The sequence below is a fragment of the Bemisia tabaci genome, chromosome 5, assembly GCF_918797505.1.
Source record: "Bemisia tabaci chromosome 5, PGI_BMITA_v3".
Classification (NCBI taxonomy): Eukaryota; Metazoa; Arthropoda; class Insecta; order Hemiptera; family Aleyrodidae; genus Bemisia; species Bemisia tabaci.
This window is the reverse complement of record NC_092797.1, coordinates 7,183,045-7,203,156: the sequence shown is the minus strand read 5'-3', so window position 1 is coordinate 7,203,156 and position 20,112 is coordinate 7,183,045. Positions and strand designations below refer to the sequence as shown.

At 40.5% G+C, this 20,112-nt stretch overlaps 1 protein-coding gene across 1 annotated transcript in view; it reads right to left on the bottom strand.

Moving 5' to 3' along the window:
- The window catches only part of LOC109034892 (uncharacterized), a 455,198-nt gene extending 452,747 nt beyond the window's left edge, over positions 1 to 2,451 (bottom strand). Inside the window, exon 1 of the mRNA XM_019048289.2 lies at positions 2,094 to 2,451. The gene's annotated coding sequence lies outside the window, so the exon portion shown is untranslated. The remainder of the gene's footprint in view (positions 1 to 2,093) is intronic.
- Positions 2,452 to 20,112: the final 17,661 nt, after the last annotated feature.

Below are 20,112 nucleotides of genomic sequence, written 5' to 3'. Positions count from 1 at the left end.
ATTTTAAAAAAAGGAATTCAAAACAAAAAACGCCTGCAAACATACATGCAGAGCGAATAAAACAAAAATTTGTCACACTGAGATATGGACCGCGTCAAGCAGAAAGAGACCAAGCCACACCAGCTGTTACCTTTAATTGGGCAATTTAATTGTTTACATGGAAACAAAATTGTGCGAATTTTGTACAAAGTTCAGGGGAATTTTTGCATAATGCGAAGCACATTCCTTAGAATTTTTAAAGGAATCCGCACAAACGCTCTCTTTTAAAAAATCGAATTTCCCAGTTAAATTTGGCAATATCTGATGTGCCTTGGTTCTTTTCTGCTAAACGCGGTCCTCATATAAGGAAGGATTAAGGTTTTTTCCCGCTATAACAGTGTTTAAAATGAACTTTGCAGCCATAATTTGGGTACAAAAATTTAATGGTGGGCTTCGATTTCTTCGCAGGAAAATGTGATATTTTTTTCATTTAAAATTTTCGCACCTCAATTTTCATGAAAATAGAACTAAGATTTCTCCTCTTTCTGTTGAATACAATCCATATCATACACTGGGAAAAAAAGCCGCTTGGATCTAGAGTCCAGACTCTTGAAAACGTTGACAAGAAAAAATACTCTTGATTCAATTGGATTTTTGCTTAAATCGAGAGCCAACCTCTTAATTTGAGCGGATTTTCTTTTGATTTAAGCAAAAATCCAATTGAATCACGAGTATTTTATCTTGTCAATGTTTTCAAGAGTCTGGGCTCTAGATCCAAGCGACTTTTTTTCCAGTGTATTCCGAGGAAAATCGAAGTCGACTGTATGAATCCCTTAATTAATACGTCAGGAGTTTGGTTTAAGCCCGCTAAACGTGTGTACTCTACCCTCGGTTCACCGTGGACTGTGGTGAGATCTGAGTGTTTTTTAGCATTTGTGCCTTTACTGGTAATTTTAAAATTTTTCGATTCCAAATAGAAAAATTAGGACTCTAAGATGTCGGAGTCTTTTAGAAAATTGTATTTAAGCCATGAATATCCATTTTCCGGATATTTCTTAGTCACGTTTTTGGAGTTGATGCTAAGTTTAGATCGCTTCACATGCTAAATTGTAAGGATGATGTAAAAAACATCGTAAGTACTGCAATTTGAAGGAATCGCAGCAAGAAATACTCCTTTTAAATCGCAACTTGTGAGAGAGAATGTTATTTCTGTGACAGTTTACTTATTCACGCATGGACGAATGCATATTTTCTTCGGAAAGATTTTGGTGAATGGACCACTTGACAAGATCGCTAGAAAAGTACGCTACATATTTCCTCTGCGTGTGCATAATTTTCTCTCTATGCAGTTTTTGGAGTCTGAAAGATTGAAAGTCTTTAAAAGATTTTGTTAACGTACAACATTCTCGATGAGATACTTATGCATCGCAAGTCTAACTGCACCGAAACCTAGTTTTAGTTTCATAATTTTCTTTCTTCATTATTTCGCATTAATCAGCAACTTAATTTTATTCCGTTTTACCTCCATTCAAGGACTAACCAATTTCATCCGTCATCTTATCTTTTACAGCGTTGGCACTCAGTACTTGTGGGACGGAATAAATACTACCGGATAAAACATGATTGGACTGAACTGAACGTCTACTCAATTAAAAATATAACCACGTTGGTTTCTTCTTTGTCCTCTTGTGTCGGTTACTATGTACAACTTAAACTCAAAATAAATCAGTAACTTATAAAATGTCTACCTTCCATTCTCTCACAGAACAATGTTTATATTGCATTTCGCAAAAATTAACCACAAGCATTCCAATGTCGCTAAGATAGTGCAATTTTTTTCACCTTGCAATATAAACTGATCACCTAAATAAGTTTTATCTTCACTCCTGATAAACTATGAATTCAATGCAAAATCACCTTCGTAAATTAAATATTTTGCAAGGTTTCAGTAAATTTAGTGCAAAGAACGTAAGTTGTAGAATCCTAGCAACATTGCAATGCTCTCGATTCTTGTTTGCAAAATACAATCTATTTAAGTATTGAATTAAAAAATCAACGCTTACATATTCCCACACTAGATTGAAAAGGGTTAGTTTCCTGTTTCATTCCCTTACCTCGTTATTTATTGCTACGCAAGTACTGTAATTCCCGAGCACCGGACACTGATTCACTCCAACACTCACCCAATCTCAATTCAACACGAACGAAACCCAAACTTTAAAAATGTGCATAGAAATCGAAAAAGTTTCGAAAAAACATGCGTCCATCCGACTATCGAGTCGCAATTGTCATTACGCGTGGTGAAATTCCACTTCCACAATCTTCGTGTACGTTCTTTCGTGCACTAGAGACGCGGTATTCACAACGATCGAAAAACTGATCCGGAGACGTGAATCACGTCAGGAAGACGTAGAGCACGACGAAACCGAATGAAACCGACGTGAGACGTGCGGCCGCGCTCGGAGGAGAGTTGTGACTGCAAAAGCGACGTCTCGCCGGCACGTCGCGGGGGTCGCCGCGCCGCGCCGCGTCCCAGGTAGCCGCGGCGCCAGCGCACGCCCCATCGCATCCACCTACACTGCCGTGCTAAGGAACAACGCCGCATGAGCCTTCAGACGTTCCCTATTTCCTTCAATAAAAACGTATTTACTAGGAAAATTGTAAATATTTTTCTTTAGTTTTTCGACTTTTTTTTCGTAATTAAATCCCAATATTTGAAAATTTCAAGGAAAAATATGCATCGCGGGGGGAAAAAAAAGACACATTGGATCTAGAGTCCAGACTCTTAAGAGCATCGACAAGAAAAAGTACTCTTGATTCAATCAGAATCTAGCTTAAATCAAGAACCAAGCCTCTTAATTTAAGCGGATTTCGTTTCGATTCAAGCAAATATCCAATTGAATCAAGAGTATTTTCTCAACAGATAACGTAGCGTGTGGATTCACCCTTTCAACGAGAGAGAAAGATGCATGCGCCAAAAATACATCCATTACTCTGACTGACCTTGAAATGAACCATAGGTTTCACCACGTGAGAAATTGCAGTTTTTTGCTCTAAATGGCAATCAATGGTACAACTATTTTAACTCCCGTGTAACGCTCGGTTGCGGGTTTTGAACTTGAAGGCGCTTCGTAGGTGCCGACTTCAAAAAGCGCCAGTTGCAAGTGGGTATGGTCTGGCGTGAGAATAAATGTGAAATCTGCCTGGATTTTGGTTACACTCTGAGAACCCGAAACTCAAAATACGACGCAAAATTCGTTGCGACATTCCTTTCCTCTCATATTATCTTTCTTTTACAAGAAAAACCACGTTTTTTGTTACTCTTTGAAATTTTTTCATTTTTATTACTCAAGTAACTTGCTCTTTAGAGGCGGTCAAGTGTTGCGAAGGACATTTAGCCCGACTCTCTTAACTCTCTCTTCCCCTTAATAAGACACCCGTGTAACAACCCTCCTCCCTACACTTTTTCAAAAAAAATAAATAAAAAAAGTCTATACGGTACTGGAAAAAAAATACGTTGGATCTAGAGTCCAGACTCTTAAAATCATCGACAAGAAAAGGTAATCTTGATTCAATCAGAATCTGGCTTAAATCAAGAACCAAGCCTCTTAATTTAAGCGGATTTCGTTTCGATTCAAGCAAAAATCCGATTGAATCAAGAGTATTTTTTCTTGTCAATGTTTTCAAACTCTGAACTCTAGATCCAATGTGTGTTTTTTTTTTTTTTTTTTTTTTTTTTTTTTTTTTTTTTTTTTTTTCCCAGTGATGACTTTCCGCAAAAATACATGTTTTATTTGGAGAAATCTGGCAAATCTCGAATGTTCACTCGGCGTGGCGCTCTCCCTTAGCACGGGAAGAATTTCCTCATAATTATGATTCCCACGGAATTTCCGTTAACGTATCTGGAAATTATGAAACCTTCACACGTTTATCTTTGAAACAAATATTTCTACAGAAAAAATTCGGCGAACTTTGAATAAGCCTATGCTACATCTCACCCATCTACGCTGTTTGGATTAGAAAGAACGCCGTATGGACTTTCAAACGTTCTCTATTTCCTTCAATAAAAAACGTAATCTCTTATAGGAAACTTATGCATTTTTTTCTTCAAATTTTTCGGAAATTGTTTTTTTTTTTTTAAATTTTATCCAAAATACTTGAAAATTTCAACGAAAATATGCACACATACATAAAGTCGCGATTATAGCGCCGCCTCGCGCTCTGCGACGCCCAATCGCCATTCGCCCCTATTCCCAGGTTCATCAGGCAATTGGCCCTTTGCTCTCCTCCTCCACCCTTGTCGCCAACCTTTCACAGGACGTCCACGCCGTCGCCTTGGGAGGAAACCAATCGAAGACCTGATGTGGGCAAGATCATCTTCATCCTGTCGCACATGTCATACCAGACCAACTGCTTGGACCTGATATCGTGCCGATGTCCTTTTTCCACAACATTATCTCGACGTACCCTTTAATGCGGATGCGCTCTCTTCTCGATATCCCGCAAGACCTTCGACAAAAGTCCATCTCGGTTTTGCCCTAAGCTTAGTCTTCAGTTCTTTTCTTAAGTTGCCCGACCTCATCCGTAAGTTACGATACTCTTCACCGATGACGTTGTAAATTTTCTTTTGGTCTCCCTTGGAGATATTCTGGTCCAGAGACCCCATTTCGCATCGCGATAGCTTCGCCTTGCACATTCCGATCTTAATGGCCCGATATCCAAAATTTCCGTCACTTAGTTAACAAACTCCGAGATATTTATACTTTCACAGTCCAGGATCTTCCGGCCATCCTCCAGTTCCAATGCTTTGTGGATCACCACCGATAAACCAACTTCTCCGTTTAACCCACATTTACTTCCATTCCCACATCCGGTAGACTTCCCATAGCTTCGTGTCATGTAATTCGCATCTTCTTCGTCCGAGCTATTACCACTGCTGAATCAGCAAAGCACAGAGTTATAAAGGGTCCATCTTCCACGTAGCGGGACGCCCATTCGCCGAAAGCATCTTTCCATTCTTTAAACTTCTTCAGGTACACACTTTAATAGGGTTGGCGACAAACAACACCCTTGTTTCAGTCCTTTAGTAATAAAAAACCCAACGATAACTCCCATGCGATATAAATATGCACAACTTCCAAAAAAAAGAAAGAAAAATGCTTGTTTCACCCGGATGAATGTGGCAAATCTATGTTCATGCGGCGTTCTTCCTTAGCACTGTGGTATGGACGTTGCTTAATTTCGTTCAATGAGGTATGCAATTTTAGAGGAACTTGTTAGTATTCTCCTTCCAATTCTCCAGAAGGTTTTATTTCCAACTCAACCTGATAAATCAAAAAATCAGGAAGCTCCCACTCGTCTAGCGAGTCGCTTTCGTGTACGAGAGAGACAGAAAATACCCAGGCGGCACGCTCAAGTGTGCGAGAGAGATAGAAAATCGCCTGAAGGAACGCTTGTATGTGCGAGAGAGACAGCAAAAAGCCAGGCGGCCCGCGTATGTGTGCGAGGGAGATAGGAGATAGCCAAGCGTCTCGCGTTCAATCACCTTAAATTTGGTTTTTTGAAACTTTTCCCGAAATTTGGGGACTTGCCAACGTCAGTTCGCCTAATTTTGAACTGATTTTGATCTTACTGAGATAATGTGGAGGCAAATCAAGGGGAAATTGGTTTATTTCGCGGGAAAATCATAGAACCTTTGAATTGACGTATTTGGGGGTCCGAACCTCTCCTTAAAATTAGTTCGAAGTGATTTTTGCAACTTTTACTTAAAAGCGAACACAATTTGGTAAATTTTCCCGTTTTACTTTTGCTTTACGATAATTTGAATCGGAGTTCTGATTTTTTGAAAATAGGTCAAATTTGACCTTTGACCTATCATAACTCAGTCAAAACTTAAGATATTGATCTGCGATCTGCGCCAAAATTATTTGTTTTTTATGTTCCTTCGAATGAGGTATCACAAAATAGGGGTTGCCATTTAATAAAAAAAGGTTGGGGGCCCCGCCGCCCCAAAGATGGTCCCCTTTGAGATAGGGACATTCCCAAAGTTTCATTTTTCTAGCTCGAGCCGTTCAAAAGTTAGAGAGGGGGGGGATGGACTTTTGGAACACCCTGTATAGAGATTTATTTAAATACGAACATTGGGGGAAAAAAACACATTGGATCTAGAGTCCAGATGGGAGATGGGAAATTGTATAATTAAGTGAGGAGAAATTGTGTCATACCACAAAATTAAAAAACCATACCTTATGAGAGGCTCGTAGCTGTTAATCCTGAAACAAGAGATAAAAAAATTATTATTATTAACATGTTGCATTAATAAGGAAAAAAACACAAATGCGACGAATTAAACGTCATGCACTATGAATTTGTTCATGTCGTCACCTTCGGCCGAAGTATCACGAGCGTTATTTCAAAATTTCTGCCGCCATTTTATTTTATTTCTTAGAGAAATTGTTGGTTAAATCTATTTGAAAATTTTACTGAACTGTGTGGGCAGCACAAAGGAAATTCATTGAAATTTTCGGATAGCTTCGTTGAACAATTTCTCTTTAAAAAAATAAAATTGCGGTGGACATTTTGAGACGTCGCATGGCGCTTGTGATACTTTGGCCGGGAGGTGCACAGGAAAAAAAACACATTGGATCTAGAGTCCAGACTCTTAAAAACATCGACAAGAAAAAATACTCTTGATTCAATCAGATTTAAGCTTAAATCAAAAGGAAATCCGCTCAAATTAAGAGACTTGGTTCTTGATTTAAGCTTTAATCTGATTGAATCAAGAGTATTTTTTCTCGTCGACGTTTTTAAGAGTCTGAACTCTAGATCCAATGTGTTTTTTTTTCTCCCAGTGAGGTACGTTAGATTGGAAACCGAATTTTGGGTGATATAACCAGCCAATTGTGCGTCAGAATCAGGTTTCCTTAAACTTCCCTTAGTTGATAACATACTAAAGAACGCTAGATTCACAGATTTTGTTTATTTTGATTAGTGTTCCTAGCCTCCTAGCCTCCAGCCTATTTGTTTTTCGGTTTCCTAGGTTGTCAGACACCCTGAAATGAACGCTTTGTCTCCGTAACACACACTTATGCCGGGACTCACCGAAGCACAAAACTGTGCTGCCAGAAAACGTACCAACTAACAGATGAGGTACAGAGGCTTATTTCCAGCCCTTGTAATTCTCACCAAGTTCTGGAATGGCTCAGAGTCACCCCATCACGAATGTTGACGTCACGACTGTAATTAAGAGAGCAACCTAGTGAAATTCATGCTACTGCAGCGTCGTTCGGCAACTGAGAGTGTACTAAATCATCACCTTGTGAGGCACGGTTGTCAGGTGATGCGATAAAATGGGTCACTTAAAATCGTGTGGAATGGGGACAAAAAGTGATTTTTCAGCACTACTTGGCAATAACATTGTGAGATTCAGGCTGTTTTGCTCCCCCATCAAGCTTCCCGCTCATTCCGCTGAATCTTTATCTTGGCGCTGAGTTCCTGCGTCTGAAATGACGAAAAACACTTTAGGCCCTTCCTCCCATAGGTGAGGAAAACTGAGCCACATTAGCGACGGTAATATCCTTACTGCCGTACAGGGGCAAAACGCATTATGAACAATCAAGAGTTGAAAAATTTACTTCAGTAACATTTTGATTATCGAGGAAAGCTCTCAACAGTTTCCCTTGACTTTTTTTTAATTATTTGGATTAAATTGAGAACCGAATTCTCTGAAAAATTTGGCCAACAATATTCTCAAGCCTCCCAAAATTTTATTATTGAATCTAAGGAGTTATGGCAACGTCCGAAGACTGATACGGCGTTCTTCCTGAGCGGGTTGCCGTACTGCTTTGCATCTCTCGGATTCACCGCTGAGACGAAAAATACTTGTGTTTTACCCATCTTGCCGTACTGAGGTAGAACACCGTAAGAGCATTCAAACGTTGCCTAACTGCTGCTAATAGGAACCGAATTGTCTTAAGAGTAAATGTGTATTTTCTCTTAGATTTTTTGCAGAATTTAAGGAGCAACATCAGCTGAGTGTCTCCAAGTATCAAAGAAAGATATTGAACATTTTTCCCGAAAATAAACATACCTATCATCAGAAGAATTTTCGCAACATTCAAATGTTTGTATGGCATTTTCCCTTAACACAGCGCACAGCTGGTCTTAACGAGTTCAAATTTTTTGACGAGTCACAAGCAAAAACTCTTCAGATTCTTGAAGTAGAGTGTCTACTGAGTCATTTAAGCCAAAAAGAAAAAAATTCTGTCGAGCTCCTGGAAAATAAAGTCGATTTAAAGGTATTTTTGGGCTAAAATAGCCAAATTACCCATAGCAAGGCCCCTCATATTATTTAAAAAATTGTTTTCTTCCTGGGTATAATGCCCAAGTTTCTTAAACATGCATATTTTAAGCCTCCGATTACTTAAACTACCAATTTTAACCTGTCCCCCCACCCCTCCTCCTCACTACGAGATGCATGGAAACCTTGATCTTACTGCGCGCGCTAACGGATCCTTGCTTTTGGCGTGATGGCAGTCCGTTGTATAGTAGATCCGGGCATTTGCAATAAAACATTTGGCGGTCTTTAGCATTACATATAAATGGACATGTTTATGCTACAAGTTTATCCTGAAAATGTCCGGATGCGAAAAGCAAGGATCCGTTAGCGCGCGCAGTAAGATCAAGGTTTCCATGCATCTCGTAGTGAGGAGGAGGGGTGGGGGGGACAGTAACTCCTGCTGCATATTTCATAATATCAGAAGCAGTAATTAATGAATTAAAAAGGGATATTTTGGACTTCCAATGTATTAGGGAACTTTCAAACGTTTTCGTAGCGCGCGCAGGAAGATCAAGGTTTCCATGCATCGCGTAGTGAGGAGGGGGGGGGGGGGTGTAGTAACCCCTGCTGCATATTTCATAATATCAGATACAGTAATTAATGATTTAAAAGGGATATTTTGGACTTCCAATGTAATAGGGAATTTTCAAGCGTTTTCAGAAACTGCGCATGTGAGAATGGCAAAGCAAAGCCTGATGCCCCCTTCCCCCTTCACCTGAACAGTCAAAATGTCAATTATGTAATCGAAAATGCCCTCCAGAATTACTCATTGACGACTGTAGAAAAAACAACGTTTAAAAAAAACACCCCCCTGAAAATCCGAAGTTTTCGAAAATGTTTGCAATTTTTGGCTCTGAGGGCTCATTTTAGGCCCCCAAAATTTACCATATGGTTAAAATTGGTAGTTTAAGTAATCGGAGGCTTAAAATATGCATGTTTAAGAAACTTGGGCATTATACCCAGGAAGAAAACAATTTTTTAAATAATATGAGGGGCCTTGCTATGGGTAATTTGGCTATTTTAGCCCAAAAATACCTTTAAATCGACTTTATTTTCCAGGAGCTCGACAGAATTTTTTTCTTTTTGGCTTAAATGACTCAGTAGACACTCTACTTCAAGAATTTGAAGAGTTTTTGCTTGTGACTCGTCAAAAAATTTAAACTCGTTAAGACCAGCTGTGAGCGGTTACGAAGGAGCAGTGCGGAAAACGGAAAATTATCATTTTTAACAGTTAATTGAAATTAGCGATCGCTTCAAATCATGCACATTACTCGTGGAAAGTCAAAGTAGACACTAGACAGCGGCGTTTTAAAAACACGTATCTCTGATGCGAAGTTTTCAATTTTTTTTTCATCCAATATCATTTTGGTTAATCGGGGAATAATATACATTCTGGTAAAAAACGTCGCGGTGAAATTACAATGCTGCATGAAGTATTTCCGTGGCCCTATTGATGAGGAATTAGATATTTGGATGTTTTAATTATCACCTTTTTGTCTGGTGGTTTATTTAGACAGGATAGTAGATCATTACAAACGGAAAGAAAAACATTACAAGAGCGATAAGTTGGGACGGGGGGACTTCTTAATTAAATATTAATGAGTAATAGACTTGTTTCACGATTTCCTGATAAGTACTTAAACAAAAATTATTTAACAAAAACTAATCATAAGTAAAATAAATATTTTTTGAATAAATTTGGCAACGTTCAAATGCTCATACGACGTTTTTCCTCGGCACGACAGAGGTCTAATCGAAGAAGTATCCGAGGCAACCGTACTTCGTTAGTCAACCGTAGTTTTCAGTCTTTTGAAACTGCAAATTAGATTTTTATATGATACAACTATTCGGCCTCCGGGGTCACGCTCGGAAGTATCTTTTCACAATGAAGGCGTAAATTGTGCGTCGTCATTCTTAACAATTCTTTCATTCTAACATTCTTTCGCTTGTCCCAAAGTCACTTGTTCATAGTACAGTGTGTCTTTTGCGTCGTAAGTTGTACGATCTTGCTTTCAGTTTTTCAATGGATTGACATCACAATGTAATCTGAAGTATCTCAAAATTTCAATAAATAATATTCATGACTTCCCTAAGAATGTGACATCTTATCGCAAGAACTTCCGCCACATCTGACAGCTTGCTCGTCGTTCCTCCTGCACTACCACGACAGTGAAGTGAAAATATGAGTAAAACCGATAATTTTAATGGATTTAAATGGAGGAAAAACAGTGATGCCGACTTGCAAAATTTTCACTGGTTTTATCTCCATTAAACCCTAAGAGAATGAATTCATTCTCAGAGGGACCAAGAGGTCCGATATGAATCGATTATTCATCAAAGGTTCAAATGATGGAAAACAACTGTTGTCAACCTCGCACTGGACGCGTCTCTGCCGAATGAATGGGTCATTCTCAAAAAGGCATTAGCACCATAAAGGCAAGAATGGGTCCGTCACAAAGTTATGCTACCGCGAAAGGAAGAGTTGCTATTTGTAAAAAATGACTCAAACATTTCGATGAGAATATCAGGAAAAAGTGAAATTCCCTCTTAACTTCAAAATTGGCCCCTACATAAGATTATAAATCAGAGCACTACGCCACATTCAAGGAAAACGAATTACACAACGGGAAGCCTGGAACTCAACTTCTGGACAAGATATAAGTGTTTACAGTTAATATTGGTTAAATGGCAATGATATAAATGACGTCATTTGTAAAATCAAACTTCTATTTTATTTGTGTTGAAGGTGTAAATACTTGTTACTATCTCGCTCAGGAGTTGATTTCCGTACTTCTTCCTTCGCGGATTGTTTTCAACATAAAATTTTAAAGAGAAGCATGCAACTTTTTTCCTAGTTTGTTCAAACCTTGTCTGATACCTTATTGGCGTAAGAAATTAGCGCATTCTTGAACTTATTTTAGATTGTTTAGAACTCAGGCTAAGAATTTTGGAAATATTTTCGGGCAATAAATATATTATCTTCATCTGAAAGAGACGTTTGCCTAGCGTTCTGCAGGCCCCTCCTTCCATAGGGCTAGTGGCGTGGCGTGCTTTGCAAAATATCGATCGATATGCCATATTCAAACCTATACAGAAGGATCGATAAACAGGGTGTTCGCAACGAACATTTTCATAGTCGGTTTTTTACCTTAGTTTCAAATAAGGAAATATGGATGATCAACCATTCACGCCTCGCCACTGTGTAAGGCACTTCTCTCTACAGGGTGTCCCAGGATTAAGTACGAATATTGAATAAGTGGATTCTCTGGGTCAAAAGAAGACGTTTTTGTAGTATAACTTTTATTCCAAAAACACTTTCCTTGGGATCCCCATTCTCCATCGTCCCCTATTATCCTCCTATCATTCCCTATTATCTCGAAAACGATGAATTATAGCAAAGAACGAAGATAACATTATCTCAATATTTTTCAACGCTGAATCTAGTGGTACCGTCAAAAATCAATTTTATTGTTGTCGCTAGAAACATTAATTTTGGCCACATTTAAGTTCGATTCCCCCTAACCCCCCCCCCCCCCATAAATTGAGTTTTTCCTTGTTTGGAGGTGAGCAATGAAAAGAGCGCTAAAAATTACCCCCTGGTACCAATTTTGATTAATATTGGCTCATAAACATTGTCACACAGTTAAAAAGACTATTTTTTTCTCCAACTTTGTGGGGCCGTGGCCCCCAGGGAAAGCGTTTTTGAAAGAAACGTTGTACCATAAAAACGTCTTTTTATGACCCGAAGAATCGACTCCTTCAATGTTCGTACTTAATCCTGGGACACCCTGTATAATCACTCTCCCTTCGTTAAACGCCTCGCGCAATTCACGGACGACCCTTAAGGCTCCGTAGGACGAGCGAGCGAGACCCCTAAAATAAAAATACCAACGCAGAGACTCGGCTGCGACTCCGACTTGGAGGAGCCAGGTAATAAAAAGATAAATATAATTTCGTGCCTCCCACGAGCGATTCCCAGAAACGGATTGCTGACATGCATTCATCTGCTCGATGTATCAATAGAGGAAATCATACTCTTGGCGCATCGGCATCGCGTATTCCGGAAGCCGGCCGTACGTGCACCTCGAGGCGCGCAAGGAGACGCAGCGCCAGGGACTCGCGACGGACTGCACTTACGGTGGAGGGAAGCACTTTGAAGAGGACGCCAATAAAAGAAAAGCTATCCCGGCGAAACTGCCGGGCGAGGTGACACATGATGAGCTTTAGGCGAAACGTGAGCGCGGAGGCCCTCGAGGAAATGAGGAAGACGTCGAGGAGGCGGAGGTGGAGGCGGAGGTAAAGGCGGAGGAGGCGGAAGGGGGCGGGAGTCGAGCCGATCGAGCGAAATAGGAATAAATCCGAGAATTGCGAATCGATTGAATTCAAACACAACATTCGCCATTCGCTCGCTGTTTCATTTATTTCCGAATTAGCCCTCCTTCCGGGTAGCCCAGTTTTATTTCTCCGTCCCCGTCCCCGTCCCCGCTAGGCGACGGCGACGACGCGACGTGGCGGCGCACAGTGGGCCCGACGAGCTCATTATTCGAATCGATAGACAAAGATATGTAAAAGAGGGCGAAGGGAAAAAATTAGGGGGAAAGGAGAATTGACGGCGTAAGTCTGCAACCACACATCTCGTTTGCGATGTCCGAAAATCGCTCATCATATCTCTCACATATCATAAATTCGTGCTGAATACTTTGAAGGAAAAGTCGTTGCAAGGTGAACTTGACAATTTCGCCACTCAACACTTCTTAAAGACTTATACGGCGTTCTTTCTTAGCATTACAGAGCTAAGAAAGAAGGTAAGTTAGGTTTGGTTGGGTTAAGCAACTAAACTAACTCCGCGATGATGCGTAGAGTATCACGCGATGTTGAAGGCGCGATGGGCTTAGGCCGCGCTCTGAGTGCAACTCTGCTGTAGCTAAGGAAGGACGCCATATCGACGGTGTAGGTCGGCAATCACATAACTCGTTTGCGGTGTCTGAAAATCTCCGCCTCTTTGTTATTTTTTTAAAGGAGAAGAAATTGACATCATTCCTCGAAGTTTTTGCAGAATTTTCTTCGCATATAGAAGAAAAATCACGGCAGTTCACCACGGCGAACCACGGCACCACGGCAATCACGGCGGGGTGTATGGAATTGCCGTTGAGTAGTTTTCCGTTTAAAAAATAAAGGATGACGGGAGTCTGCGACGTCGCAAACCGAGTTATGTGATTGTCGATCTACACCGTCGAGATATTCTTGCAACGGTCTCTGACTAGAGATGAACACGTTTCGTCGGACTGATTCGCCTTCCTTTAACAGGGTAGGCAAAACGCGTTCTTAGGGATTCGGATGGTGATATCTTTCACTGGCAGATCTAGCCAATTGGCACTGTTTCTTCTATTTAAACTTATGGAAATTTATCGATTCTTGGAGTGGGCAAGTGCTTTGACAAAAATCGAGTGTACACCGTAAGTTTAAACGGAGGAGAGCAATGTTGCCATATTGCTGGATTTGCCTCGTTTATCTTTTTATTTCGTTGACTTCTTCAAATAAAGATGTGTATTTACGTGGAAGACGTTCTAAAAGACCGATTCGCCTTAGTTAAACAAGGTAGGCAAAACGCATTCTCACGGGTTAAAATAGTGGTATTTTCTAATTTGGTTGACTACTTTCTGCCACTACGTGGGAAAACATTTTGATGGACTGATTCGTCTCAAATCAGGATGCCTAGATTTGATTCGAACAATGTTTAGGGTCCATTGTCCAGTCTTTCGGACGGAATCGAATCTATGTGCGCCATCTCTCCGTTCCGCAACCACCCTGCAGTGTTTACCATCCGCTTTGGAAATTCTGAGATAGCAGGCCGACCTGGCCGAACTTTCCGGACGAGCAACGCTGCTGCCTCGACGGAAGGAAGAGACTCCTTTTCGCTTGCATTAACGACCTTGCGCATAGCAGGGACAGGTCGTCGCCAGACAAAAGACGTTGTTGCCAGTGGCGTGGCGTGCTTTGTGATGCATCGATTGATCTACCATTTAAACCTATGGAAAAGGATCGATAAATAGGGTGTCCTCAACGAGGACTTTAATAATCGATTTTTCACACTGGAAAAAAAAACACACACACATTGAATCTGAAGTAAAGACTCTTAAAAACATCGACAAGAAAGAATACTCTTGAATCAATCGGATTTTGCTTCAATCAAGAACCAAGCCTCTTAATTTGAGCGGATTTCCTTTTGATTTAAGCTTAAATCTGATTGAATCAAGAGTATTTTTCCTTGTCGATGTTTTTAAGAGTCTGGACTCTAGATCCAATGTTCTTTTTTTCCAGTGCACCCTGGCTTCAGATAGGGAAATATCGCCACTGCACAGTTTAAAATTCCGTGTATGATGTCACTCAGTGTTACTTTTTTATGTCAAGTCAACCTAAAGGACTTGGTTGCTCGACACAGTTCTGTATTAAATTGATCCAAACCGTAGGCTACTCATGAGACATCGGGTCATAAAGAAAGTGTCCTGCCGAACTTATGTGCCTCGTTCTCCACTCCGCAATTAGAGGTCGCAACTTGCAAGTGGCTAGAGCATTGGATTACCACCGATTTGATCTAGGTCCGATCCTGGCGGCTAGCGACTAATTTTTATCGAGGTCGCAGATTTTTCAACAAAAAGATCTGGTCGATTTGACAAAGGAAAACTAACACACAAAAAATCAGCCAACAGCTGGTGTTATTTTGTGTTTTACTTCCTATATTAACACAAGGTTTTGGTTACTGTGTGGTTGTTAACGCTGGGTGAATACTCGAGTCGAACCGAAGGCTTTGGTCAAACGAAAGCCGTTGGGGTCAAATTTCATGAAAGTTATTCGCGTTAAATTTCATGAAAATCTTTGAAACTTTTGGGGGTGCATGCAGAAGTCCACGAAATGCCCAAAACAATGAGCCTCGATTTTGAAATTTCTCACCTTCTCTCTCCATAATTGGACGTATTTCTTGAATACTCGAGTCGAACCGAAGCCTTGGTCAAACGAAAGCCGTTGGGGTCAAATTTCATGAAACTTATTCGCGTTAAATTTCATGAAAATCTTTGAAACTTTTGGGGGTGCATGCAGAAGTCCCCGAAATGCCCAAAACAATGAATCTCGATTTTGACATTTTTCACCTTCTCTCTCCATAATTGGACGTATTTACGCTGAATGGAACTATGCTGAAATGGAAAGATGGGGTGTGCTCGTTAGTTGAGGGCCATAAGATTGAATGAGGATTTTAAAGTGCCAGTGACGTCAGCAGCACAAAGGCGTCTCTATTGTCGTTCTTCCTCGGCTTTAACTCATGAGCCCTGTTCACAAGGCTGCTGTTACCTGTCCACAGCTCACGAGTTAGCGCTCAGTTCCTTTCGATTTAATATAAAATCCCACTTCTCCATTTTCTCAAAAAGAACTATATCCACTATTACATTGTTTCTCATCCAGCTCACCGCGGGAATATGGTTCCTTTTAGCATAAATACGTCCGATTATGTCCCTCTCTGTAACAGCTCAGTTTTCAACATATCGATGACTTAGGAACAATATCGCCTATCTGCAAGCCGCTGGTTTCTAGTACTAGTCTACCATAACATCTCAACCTTCCGTAAGCACAAGAACCGGCAAAAAGGGATATTCCATGCACTTGTCTCACGTACTCAAATGCTAATTTTAAAACAACAGGTTAACGCCGAGCTTCGGGCTCAATGCGTGGCTTCAGAGCAATGTAGCGTGCCATTCTAAGACTAAACTTAATTATTAACACTCGAAAAATAAGTTATTCAACTTCTCACGCCGTCTTAAGCTACTAGGCGAAGGATGCCACCCTTGATCCCATAATCACAATCCAAGGATCTGCTCAGCGTACCAAGGAAAAACGCCGTATGGGCTTTCAGACGTTACCACAGTTTCTTAGATAGAATACGGATGGATTTAGAGGGAAATTTTCGAAGATCTTCCCTCCAATTTTTCAGAGAATTTCATTCGCCATCAGATCTAAGGTCTGTATCCGAGGGAGCATGCTCCGTGCAGAGGAAAAACGACGTATGAACCTCGAGAATGAACTAAACGAGACGTTGCCATATTTCCTTAAATTAAAATAACTCACTGAGAACATGGAGAAAATTTCCCTTCAAATTCGGACTTTTAAGTTTGGAATTTAATACAAAATATCTGAAAATTTCAAGGAAAAAGATGCATAACTGCCCTCAAAAATGCACGCTTTATCCAGGTGACTTCGGCAACTCTCGTATGTTCTTACGTTTTTTTCCTAAGCAAGGCACTACGCGGCAGCTTACGTTGCTGTATCCGAGGGAGCATAAAAAACGACGTATGAGCCTTTAGACGTTGTCATATCTCCTTCAATTAAAAACAAATATACTGGAAAAATGTGGATATTTTTCTTCAAATTTTTCAGACAATTTCGTTTGCAATTTGATACAAAATACCTGAAAAATTCAAGAAAATTCAGGCATAACTGCCCTTAAAAATGCACGTTTTATCCAGGTGAATTCGGCAACTCTCGGATGTTCTTACGGCTTTTTTCCTGAGCGAGGCGCTACACGGCAGCTTACGTTGCTGAATTCGAGGGAGCATGCTCCCGTGCAAAGGAAAAACGACATATGAGCCTTTAGCCATTGCCACATTCCCATCAATTAAAAACGAATTTACTGCGAAAATCGAGAACATTTTTCTTCATATTTTTGGGACGATTTAGTTTACAATCAAACACAAACTACCTGAAAATTCCAAGGAAACTTATGCATTACTGCCCTCAAAAATGCACGTTTCATCCGACTGAATTCGGCAACTCTCGGATGCTTTTACGGTTTTTTTTCCTACGCGAGGCCCTACACGGCAGCTTACGTTGTTGTATCCGAGAGAGCATGCTCCCGTGCAAAGGAAAAACGACGTATGAGCCTTTAGACATTGCCACATTCCCATCAATTAAAAACGAATTTACTGCGAAAATCGTGAACATTTTTCTTCAAATTTTTCAGACAATTTTGGTTACAATTTAATACAAAATATCTGTAAATTTCAAGGAAAAACATGCATAACTTCCCTCAAAAATGCACGTTTCATCCAAAGGAATTCGACAACACTCAGATGTTGATACGGCGTTCTTCCTCAGCAAGGCAGCATGGGAAAGGTGGTGGTGTCGAGTTGCACCTCGTAAATCTCACACTCTGGCGAGGCGGGGGGCTTGGGCGGGGAGGCTGGGAGACTCCTAATCTCCAGGGTGGAGAGTGGTAAATCAATGCGTTATCAGCGGCGGATCCGGACGCGGGACACGGGCCCCCGATCGGAAATCAAGTTGGCCGCTATTATAACCGCCGGTTCCGGCCCCGGGTTTCACCGGACCCGACCCCACGTTATCGAATCAATTCAATCGATACATGGCACTGCCAAGATAGGCTTTATCGATCGAGCTCGTTTGAAAACGATTCAACAGTTGATCACGGGAAAAAAGTGTCACGATCCCAACTATGCTGCCGTGCTAAGGAAAAACGTCGTATGAACCTTCAGGCGCTGCCAAAATTCCTTTGATAAAACACGAATTTCCTGATAAACTAATGAATATTTTCCTTCTAGTTTTTCAGTTAATTTTGCTTGCAATTTCACCCTGAGTTCCTGAAAATTTCAAGGAAAAATGGACCGCGTTTAACAGAAAGGAGCAAAGCCACATCAGCTATTGCCAAATTTTATTGGGCAATTTAATTTATTACATGAAAACGGTTTTGCGGATTTTCGTGCAAATTTTAGTGAAAATTCTATACGGTACGAAGCAAATTCCTTAAATTTTCAAAGAAATCCGAACAAACACGTTCTCTCGTAAAGAATTGAATTGTCCAGTTAAACTTGGCAATAGCTGATGAGGCTTAGTTCCTTTCTGTTAAAATCAGTCCAAGTAATCATACCTTTTCTTTAAATAAGCATTGTATCGAAGGAAATTTGACAACTCTCGAATGTTCATACGGCGTTTTTCCTTGGCACGGCAGTATACTCCTGGCTGATTTTGGCGCCGAATGTAAGAGTAGTTGCACCCGTCAGAGGTACGGTTGAGTTTGCTGAATATGCGGTTGGATCAAACTTGATGCCATTTACTGTTCTGTTAAAATCAGGCTACTTTCCTGTGGACTGATAGTTACAGGATTGCCTTTATTCCTTAAGATTTCTAATTAAGCACTAGGAAAGAAGTCTCTTAGGCCTTGTCCACACGAACGCGGTTCGCGGAACTCAGTTCGAGGAACTTGTTCCCGGAACAAGTTTTTTGCTGAGCTGAAACTTATTCCTCCAAAACCTGGAATTTCCCCCGTGCTCCGAGCTTCTAAATATGTTTCTTTTGATGTGAATTTGCTTGTTTTTGTTTTTCACGTCCTTTACATATGATCTTGACATTTATTTTTGTTACTTTGGCGGTCATAATAATCTATTATTTTGCAATAATTGTATAGTTTTATTGAAGTTCCGGTTCCAGTTCGGACGAACCCGTGTGGACAGCATGCCTCGTTTCAAGGAATAAGTTCCGGGAATTGAGCAATAGTTCGAGGAATAAGTTCCGCGAACTGCGCTCGTGTGGACAAAGCCCAAGGTACAGACTCTAAACAAGCAGTAAGCTCCAACGCATTCGCGTCGGAAAGCGGCTCTGGCGAAAAACTAATCGGAACTTTATGAATAAATTGCTCCATTTAAAAATCAAAACAATATCGAATTGCGATATATTACACAGTTAAGATAGGGCTATGTCCTGTCGTAAGCGGTGACATACAGTCGATATCATTTCAATAATCGCCCCAATGGCCACGATAGTTGTTAGACGTTTACGGTTTCCCTGGTAACCTTTGTTTGCTATCAGCTGATATCGAATAATATGACTAGGAAGCTCCAACCCAGTGGTTAAAGCTTCCTTAACCGCGAAAACTTTAAAATTCAAATTTTCAAATTTTGAACGTAAAGTACATTTTTTCCATCACGAGATAAAAGCACAAACAAGTTTTGAATTGTTGACTGTATCACCATGATTCCAAAAATACAATACACAACATAGCATTGACTAACAATAAAACAGTATGCAATAAAATAAAGTCATGACAAGGAACATAGCCGAAAATGGCGCCGATTCCCATCAACCAACGCGCGGTCTCTACAATGTAACATGCTGCATTGATACTCCCCAGCTGGGACCGTCCGGAATAGCAGCTCTAGTGCAAGCACCAGAGCCGCTAAAAATTTGACGAGAGAAAATACTCTTGCTTCAATCAGGATTTTTGCTTGATCAAACGGAAATCCGCTCACACTGAGAGGCTCTGCTCTTGATTCAAGCAAAAATCAGATTGAATCAAGAGTATTTTTTCTTGTCAAATTTTTTAGGAGTCTGGAGTTCTGGACTCTGGATCCATGAGACTTTTTGTCTAGTCAGTGAATTGCATCGACTATTTCTGGTGTTTTAAATTAAAATTTCTTGTAAAAAAAAATAGTGTCATTTTCTCTAATATCACAAAGATTTCCAGAATTTTTTGGCACATTTTTTTAAACCTATTTCCCACTATTTTTGATAAAATCTGGAGAGTAACCGATTTCTTGTGATATTTCTTTAACGGAATCCTGCCACACTGGTGACACGAGACTACCGCAAAACCCTCAGCGATAGAATTCCGCGGTTTTTCATCCGATTTTCGATTGATTTTTAAACTTTCCAGCCAACGGCAACGATACGCGGCTGTCTCCTTCCTCTGGAGCTGTATTCTCCCAAGTTCCCGATAAAACTCTTCGGATCGGGCA